Genomic DNA, 7563 nt, shown 5'->3' with positions numbered 1-7563 from the left:
ACAGAGAAACCCTGTCTCGAAAAAAAAAAAAAAAAAAAAAAAAAAAAAAAAAGAATCATAAATTTGAATGTCCTCACTTCCAAAATACAAAACAGAAATAAACATAAATAAGCCAGACTTCAATAAGTTGTAAAATGAAGTTTCTTTGAGAGGGGAAACCATTAATTTTGTTTATATCTGATTGTATACACAACCAAAGTCTTCAAGTTCAAGGCGCTGGGAAGTCATATTAATAATGCACAGAAGAATATGAGCAGTGGATGCTGAACTAATTGGGTGCTGCTTAGAACTTGGCTATGGCAAGCCTGGTGTCTGTCTCACAGAGCGGACAAGCACCAGCATAATAGGCTTACTATTCCCTTTGGATTGCTATAAACAGAATCAATGCTTACTAATGACCACAGCAATAAATTTAGTCATACTTCATAGGGCAACATTCTGCACTTACCCAGTTGTTGGTTTGACATAGAGTAATAGGGTTTATCCTTTTTAAGTTGTAAATTACTGTGAAAATGCTGAGACTAACAGGAAAATGCATTTGGGGGTGTTTTTAAGCTTAGAAAATATTGGTAATACTTCCACTAAGCATGCTATTAAAATAAATAAATAGTATTTATTGCTTGGAATCTAGCTTCAACTGGGTGAAAGGCAACAGAAAAGAGGAAATAAGGCATACATATTTATCAAATGCACAAGGCTCATGTTTACTTAATTCACTTCTAAAGACTTGCTTATACCAGAGAACAACAAAGTAAAGAGGGTTTTATCTTTCACTTCTGAAGTTCATTGCAAGTGAAGATTGTATCAGAGATGGTGGTGATTGCTACAATTCTTGTACTGAAAAATACTAGTCATGAAAGTTGTCCTATGACATGGCAATTATAATTTGCTAATATTTTGAAATGTTTTTCTTTGGTTTTAAGTGTAACCAATTTTTCTAGGGAAAAGTTGAGAACTAGCATACCACAATAAAACAATACATGTTTATATTATAGTGAAAACATGTCAATATATAAATCAATATTTGTATGTATACTCAATTTAATAAGTACATTGTATATAATATATAAACTTAATAACTAAATAAGTTATTTTAAGTCTAAACTCATTTTACCAAAACATCATCTGTCTTACCTATATGACAGGTAAGCCATGTTTCTGGTTGGTAACTAGATGAGCTGGTATTTGTGGATTGCAAACTCTGCAGTCTTTCCAACACAACCATATATATCTACTATATAATGTTGTGTTTCTGTGCATTATCTGTGTCTGTGTATTGATAAAGCAATGTGTTACTCTTTTAGAACTTAAAGAGGTCTTTAAACCATTGCTTTCCTTAGATGTGTACCTAGTGTGAGTAGTAAAGAAAGAATCCATAATGAACAGAAAACAGTAAGATAATTTAATTTAGGAATAACATTGGTCTATACTATTTTACCTTTCTCTTGAACAATTTTCATTTTGATATCTGTTTCTGTCACAAGTGCAACTTGTTTCATTTCTGACTTGTGTTGTATGATATACCTATGTTCTGCAAAATTACTGTGCACTTTTATAGGAAACAGGGATATTATATATATATATATATATATATATATGAATGTCACAACACAAATGTCTGGGAAAACACAAAGCATTATACTTCTTGAATACTTGCTGAAATGGAAATTAAAAAAAAAGAAAACTCAAGCAAATTTGAGTCTTGCTTTAGTCATGAGTTGCAGTTAACATTTTCAAAATAATTTCAGTTATAAGGAAGGTAACATGGAAAGTTTGTTGGACCTTTTTTCTCCCCTAATAAACATTTTGCAGTTTCAAATTTGTCCAGGTATGTTTATTTTAAAGTATTTTTTCCTTTAATAGACTTTATTTAATGAATTTTTGTTAATACCAAATAGAATGCCAAAGATATGTACTTTGTTAGGCATGGCTTATGCACAATAATTCTGTGAGAGGAATAAATCTATGCTCTTTTTGATTTCAGGAAAAGCCTGTTTTAAAATTTTGTCATTCAGATGAAATTCAAAACAGACTATATGTTCTTATCAGGCACCATCAAGTCTGTTAACAGCCCAGCATCTGGTGATGTAGGAATTCTCAGTTAACTGGGCAGAACAATTGTTTTTTTCCTTTTCTAATTCACTGATTAGCTAAAAAAGAATTATTTCATCATTCTAGTACCGTGCCTCCCAAACAGTGCTTTGCACTCAACTGTGTTGATCCTTACTCATTAGCACAGAGTCATTTGAGGTTGAAATCGCAGGTGGAGAGGTGTGTGCATGTGGAATTAAATCCTGATGGATAGTCTCTCTGTAATGGGAAAATGGGGGAATGGCAGTGTTACCAATTGAATTGGAAATACAGTTACTGAATCATTAAATGCCTAACAATGAGAAGTGTTCTATCTGTCTAAATTTAGGAAATTCTTTTATGACTGTCAGACCCTCATTCTGCTCCTTGAGATCATTTCAGCAAACAATATGTCTCATCTAGCAAAAAAAATCAATATTTTTGTCTAAACATCAGAAGCATTTCAAATTTATTGACTAATGTGTTTAAATGCAATCACTAAATATGTTCTCAATCTTCTCAGAATAAATATATGTAAAGTAGAACATGTATGCAGGGCTGTGTGCAAGGGATGCTGTATGTGTTTTGTAGATTAAACATAAGTTTATTAATATATAAGGTTAAATCTTTGTCTCCAATTATCACAAGCTATCAAGGTATATAAATTTACCTATGGGTTATGTTAGGGCAGCACTATGCCTTTCTGTTATCATTTGCATAATTAAGACCCTAGAAATTCTTCAAGAAATTAGTTTTACTTGTTGTCTACATTAACTTTCCCTATTAAACACCATATGCATACTTTAATATAAAGTAATCCACAGCCTCCTTTCCTTACTCTAACCCACTCTAAAAGAGCCATCAGAGTACCAAGGAAAGAATACTAGAACTGCCAGGTTTTTACTTCCTACTTATATAATATCGGGAGGTTCAATTAAACTACTCCTGTGCAATATTCTTTCTCTAAAGGTAAGGTAATAACATATATAATACATCCTTGTAAAAATGTAAAGAATCAGTAAAAAATGCACCACAATGTAACTATGATACACTGAACAAATTAAAAACACCAAGTTATTATTTAACACTGAAGACAGTTACCACCTGATAAATTACAAGTGGCTTTCAGTGGTCAGCAGAGTTCAGCAGATTGGAAATCTCTGCTGACTTAACCATTTTCAGTATTGAGGCTAAAATATGTAATGCCACCTCAACTTGATTATAGTGTTATATGGGTCCTACTTATTTGACACTCTGGTAAATGGCATTTCTATTTCAAATGGCGGAGACTGTCAGAGAACAAAGCCAAATCTATGCCCACAGCAACTCACAGCCATGAATTAATGGTATGTCTATAGTACTAGCACAAAGTCTATTTAAATCGGATAGATGACTGCTTTTCCTGAAGCCCATCTGCAGCAGTCTATAAAGGAATGTAATTCAGCTGAAGAACATAAATCTCTCTGTGCTGAGTCCCTGTGTTCAAGTCAGTTGGTTTCCTTGCTCGAGGCTGGCTGTTAGACAACTCAATCTATCACTCATGTTTATTCATATCTTAATGCTATCTATGTGCTTGCATTAAATCTCAAAGTGAAAATGAGTCCTTGATCTCATACATTTTGTAATAAGAGAAGTATGTTACTTGCATAGGACATTTCTTCCAATGCATGAAATTTAGAGAATCATCTTACGGAGGATTTTCAAGGATCAAAAGATTGTCATAGAAAGCTCACTTAGTAAAATCTGGGTGGTTTGCTCTGCTTTGTTTTGATTGAAAAAATAGCTTATACATTATATTTTAATCGTGTTCAGTCTGCACATTTTTAAAAGAACAATACATTTCTTCTTACCAAGGTGTCTTAGTCAGGGTTTCTATTCCTGCACAAAACATCATGACCAAGAAGCAACTGGGGGAGGAAAGGGTTTATTCAGCTTATATTTCCACATTGCTGTTCATCACTAAAGAAAGTCAGGACTGGAACTCAAGCAGATCCTGAATGGTGTTGGAGATCTGAGAAGTGTGGCTTTTACTTAATTTTAGTAAGCCAAAAATGGTTCCCATGCCAGGTGTTTGCAGTTTCTGCCTTTATAAACCCCTTACCTTTTGAGCTCGGGGTCAACTCCTCTACCCCTGCGTGGGATAGAGTCATTCCCCAGTGCACTGGTCTTTCCTGATTAAACCTCTTGCTGTTTGCATCATGAGTTCTTGGGCGTCTCATCATCCCAAGGCTTGAGTGAGGGTCCCTCCCATTTCGGGGGACTTTCATCTTGCACGCATTGTTTCTGAAGCATTAATTTACCAAATAATTGTCAGACTCTCCCTTGTATGATACAATGTGCAACTATGATATCATGTATAATACTTTCTTGGCCACCAATGGGAAATTATATGTCATATGTTTTAGGTAGGGTTTTATCACTCTGAAAAGGTGCTTTAACCACAACAACTCTTATAAAAAATTATTTGGGGCTGATTACAATCTCAGAGATTTAGTCCATTATTTTCATGTCAGGAAGCATGTCAGTATTCAGGCAGACATGGTGAAGGAGAAGTTGCTGAGAGTTCTACATCTGGATCAGCAGGCAGCAGTAAGAGAGAGACATTGGACCTTGTTTGAGCTTCTGAAACCTGAAAACACACACCCTGTGACACACTTCCTCAAGCAAGGCCACACCTTCCATAAAGTCCTCAGCACTTCCTCTCTCCCCTAGATCCAGTGCTACTGGATTTCCCTTAAGAAAAGAGCAAGATTTCCAGTGATATCGAACAAATAAGGCATATCAAGTTACAATAAGACTAGACACACATCCTCATCTCAAGACTGGAGGAGGCAACCCAGTAGGAGGTCAAGGGTCTAAAAGAGTCAGAGACAGCACCTGCTCCCATTGTTAGGAGTCCCACTACAATCATATATATATATATATATATATATATATATATATATATATGCAGAATGCATAGGTCAGACCCAAACAGACAGGCTCCCTGGTAGTTGGACAAGTCTCTGTGAGTTCCTATGAGTCTATGAGGTGATTCTGTGGACTGTATTCTTATGGTACCCTTGACCCTTTTGTTCCTACAATCTTTCTTCCCTCTCTTCAACCGAATTCCAGAGATCTGTCCTCTAGGCTGTGTCAGGCATGGGCTCCATCTCCTGGCATAGGTCTCACATTGGACCAGTCATTAGATGCCCACTCCCATGAACTCTATACTACCTTTATCAAAGCACATCTTATAGGTAAGACAAATTGTGGAAGGTTCTATGGCTGGCTTGGTGTTCTAGTCTCTCCACTGGAAACCTTGCTGGTTACAGAAGAAGGCCAGCTCAGGCTCCAGATTTCCCATTAGTAGAAGTCTTTGCTAGGACCATTCTTGTTGAATCCGTGGGTTTTCTACTGCACTCTTTCCACCTTCCTCCTAAAATGTTTCTCAGTTCCAGTTGTCCCTCCTAGTACTCTTCCTCCAATCCCTACCTGATGCATCTTGTTCCTATCCTCATCTGTCCCCAATCCACTTGCAAAATTGATTCTGTTTCTTCTTGAGATACATGTTGCTGTTATATGGTGCAACTACAGTGGTCCTACAACTTCAGAAACACCATTAGTGGATTGTGAGTCATAGAACATGCACAAGGATAACAGGGAGCAGAGCTTAAGGGATGGGGCCACAGGAATCTCATTCTTTTATTGACTTCCTTTAAAAAAGAATTCTGGAACAGTGAGTGTCTCGTGGGGAAAATGTCAAAAGTATAGTTTAACTTTTGTGAGAGAAGGGGAGTCTATTACAATTACTCCAAATCTACAAAACAAAGATCAACACTCAAGGGAGAAAGGCTTCCAATAGGGCAAATCTAAACTACCTTTTTTCTTTGTTTTCCTTTAGGCTCAGCAATCCTAAAAGAGACAGAAGACACATACACAGACATTTAGTTACAGACTAGGAATAGTCCATGAAAGGTTTGAGGGGTTGGAAAGAAAGAAGCCTCATTTATGGAAGACAAAGAGAAGAAGCACATGGGGATGTGAAATGTTTCCATGACAGGACTATTCAAAGGTGTTTCAACTTAGAGATTACAGATAGAGCTTGTTCTTTCTTAGACTCCCCACTGTCTGGTGGGTCGTCAGTATTTCTTCAGCAGTTATAACCAAAAGAGCACAGGTACAGGCTCTCTGAGAAAACCACAACCCCATTTGGTAAAACAAAATGACACCAGAGACATTTGAAGTTTAAAAAAATTCATGCCAGAAAAAGAGAAGACAAATTCTTTAACAAGAAAAACCTGGGACACGAGATTTTGTGTCCCGAGCTATCAGTCTCGCCAGGAAGAACACACTCGGACAACCGGAATCTTCTGCAACAAAAGCTTTATTGATTCTTCAGGAGGGAAGTCCCAGACCCCAGAAAATGGCATTGCTTATATAGCCCTCAGCCATGGTGTTTCAGCACCTGATGTGGGTGTCAGCTCCTGATTCATTGCTCTCCCATCACCCCATTACTACACTCTGAGATGGGCAGTGACTAGGTGTGAGTTCACTCTCGCACCTGCATACAAGGCTTGTTTACTAGTTAGGCACAGCAGAGGCCAGAGAGATCTTCTAATGCCGATTGCTCACAGCATGGCTCTCCACATCTCCCTGTTTTTATTTTATTAAAATGAGGCTGGACTGGGTCTGTGCAATTATGCCCATCCGCTGTGGCTCCTGTCTTAGGTCGTTCCTCTAATGTCACAGCCTTTCCCGTCATAGGGTAACCCTATCACCACTGGGGCCCATGTCTTAGGTTGATCTGTACATGAGGAAAGTTGCCCATCCCTGGATACCACAGTGCTATGTGACAGTAACTACTAAATGACCTAGGGCAAACTCTACAAAAGAGGCCAGCCACCAATGTCAACTAATTCTTGAGCATAGATAGCCAGATTTTGGGGGAGGCCCCTTGCTCAATGGCAGCAAGTGCTTGAGATATCACAACCTTGTCATTTGTTTGTTGGGTTCTGAGCTTGCAAACCAACCAGAGCATGAACACAAGTCCACAGCAGGTGGCAACACCAAATAAAACTACCCCCACCCATTCCTTAAAATAAGAAAATGCAGATGAAATCCAGGAGGAGAGGCCCTCTGTCAATGACAGGTCCACTCGAGTTGAGTTGATCTTTAAAACTGCCACCCTCAGGGCCTCAAGAGTNTCATCGAATCCCTCAGACCAATTTCCTGCAAGATACAAGGAAAGCTGTCTAGACAGATTAGCTGCATGAGTAAAATTTTCATATTGTACACTGGTAATACAGAGAGCACCTAACTTTCTTTCACAACCCAACTGGGCCATCTGGTATAGAACGCCTATCTGTTCCTCCGCCAGGTCAAAGCACTGATTCAAAATCATCAGCCCTCCCTTTAACTTGGTACTAGCAGAAGTTTGGACAGTGATGGCATCAGTCAGATCTGCTGAAAGCTGATTTAATTTTGTGCCTGATTGAACCGTACTAGCCATAG

This window comes from Mus caroli, chromosome 5, assembly GCF_900094665.2.
Source record: "Mus caroli chromosome 5, CAROLI_EIJ_v1.1, whole genome shotgun sequence".
Lineage (NCBI taxonomy): Eukaryota > Metazoa > Chordata > Mammalia > Rodentia > Muridae > Mus > Mus caroli.
This window is presented reverse-complemented; position numbering follows the sequence as displayed.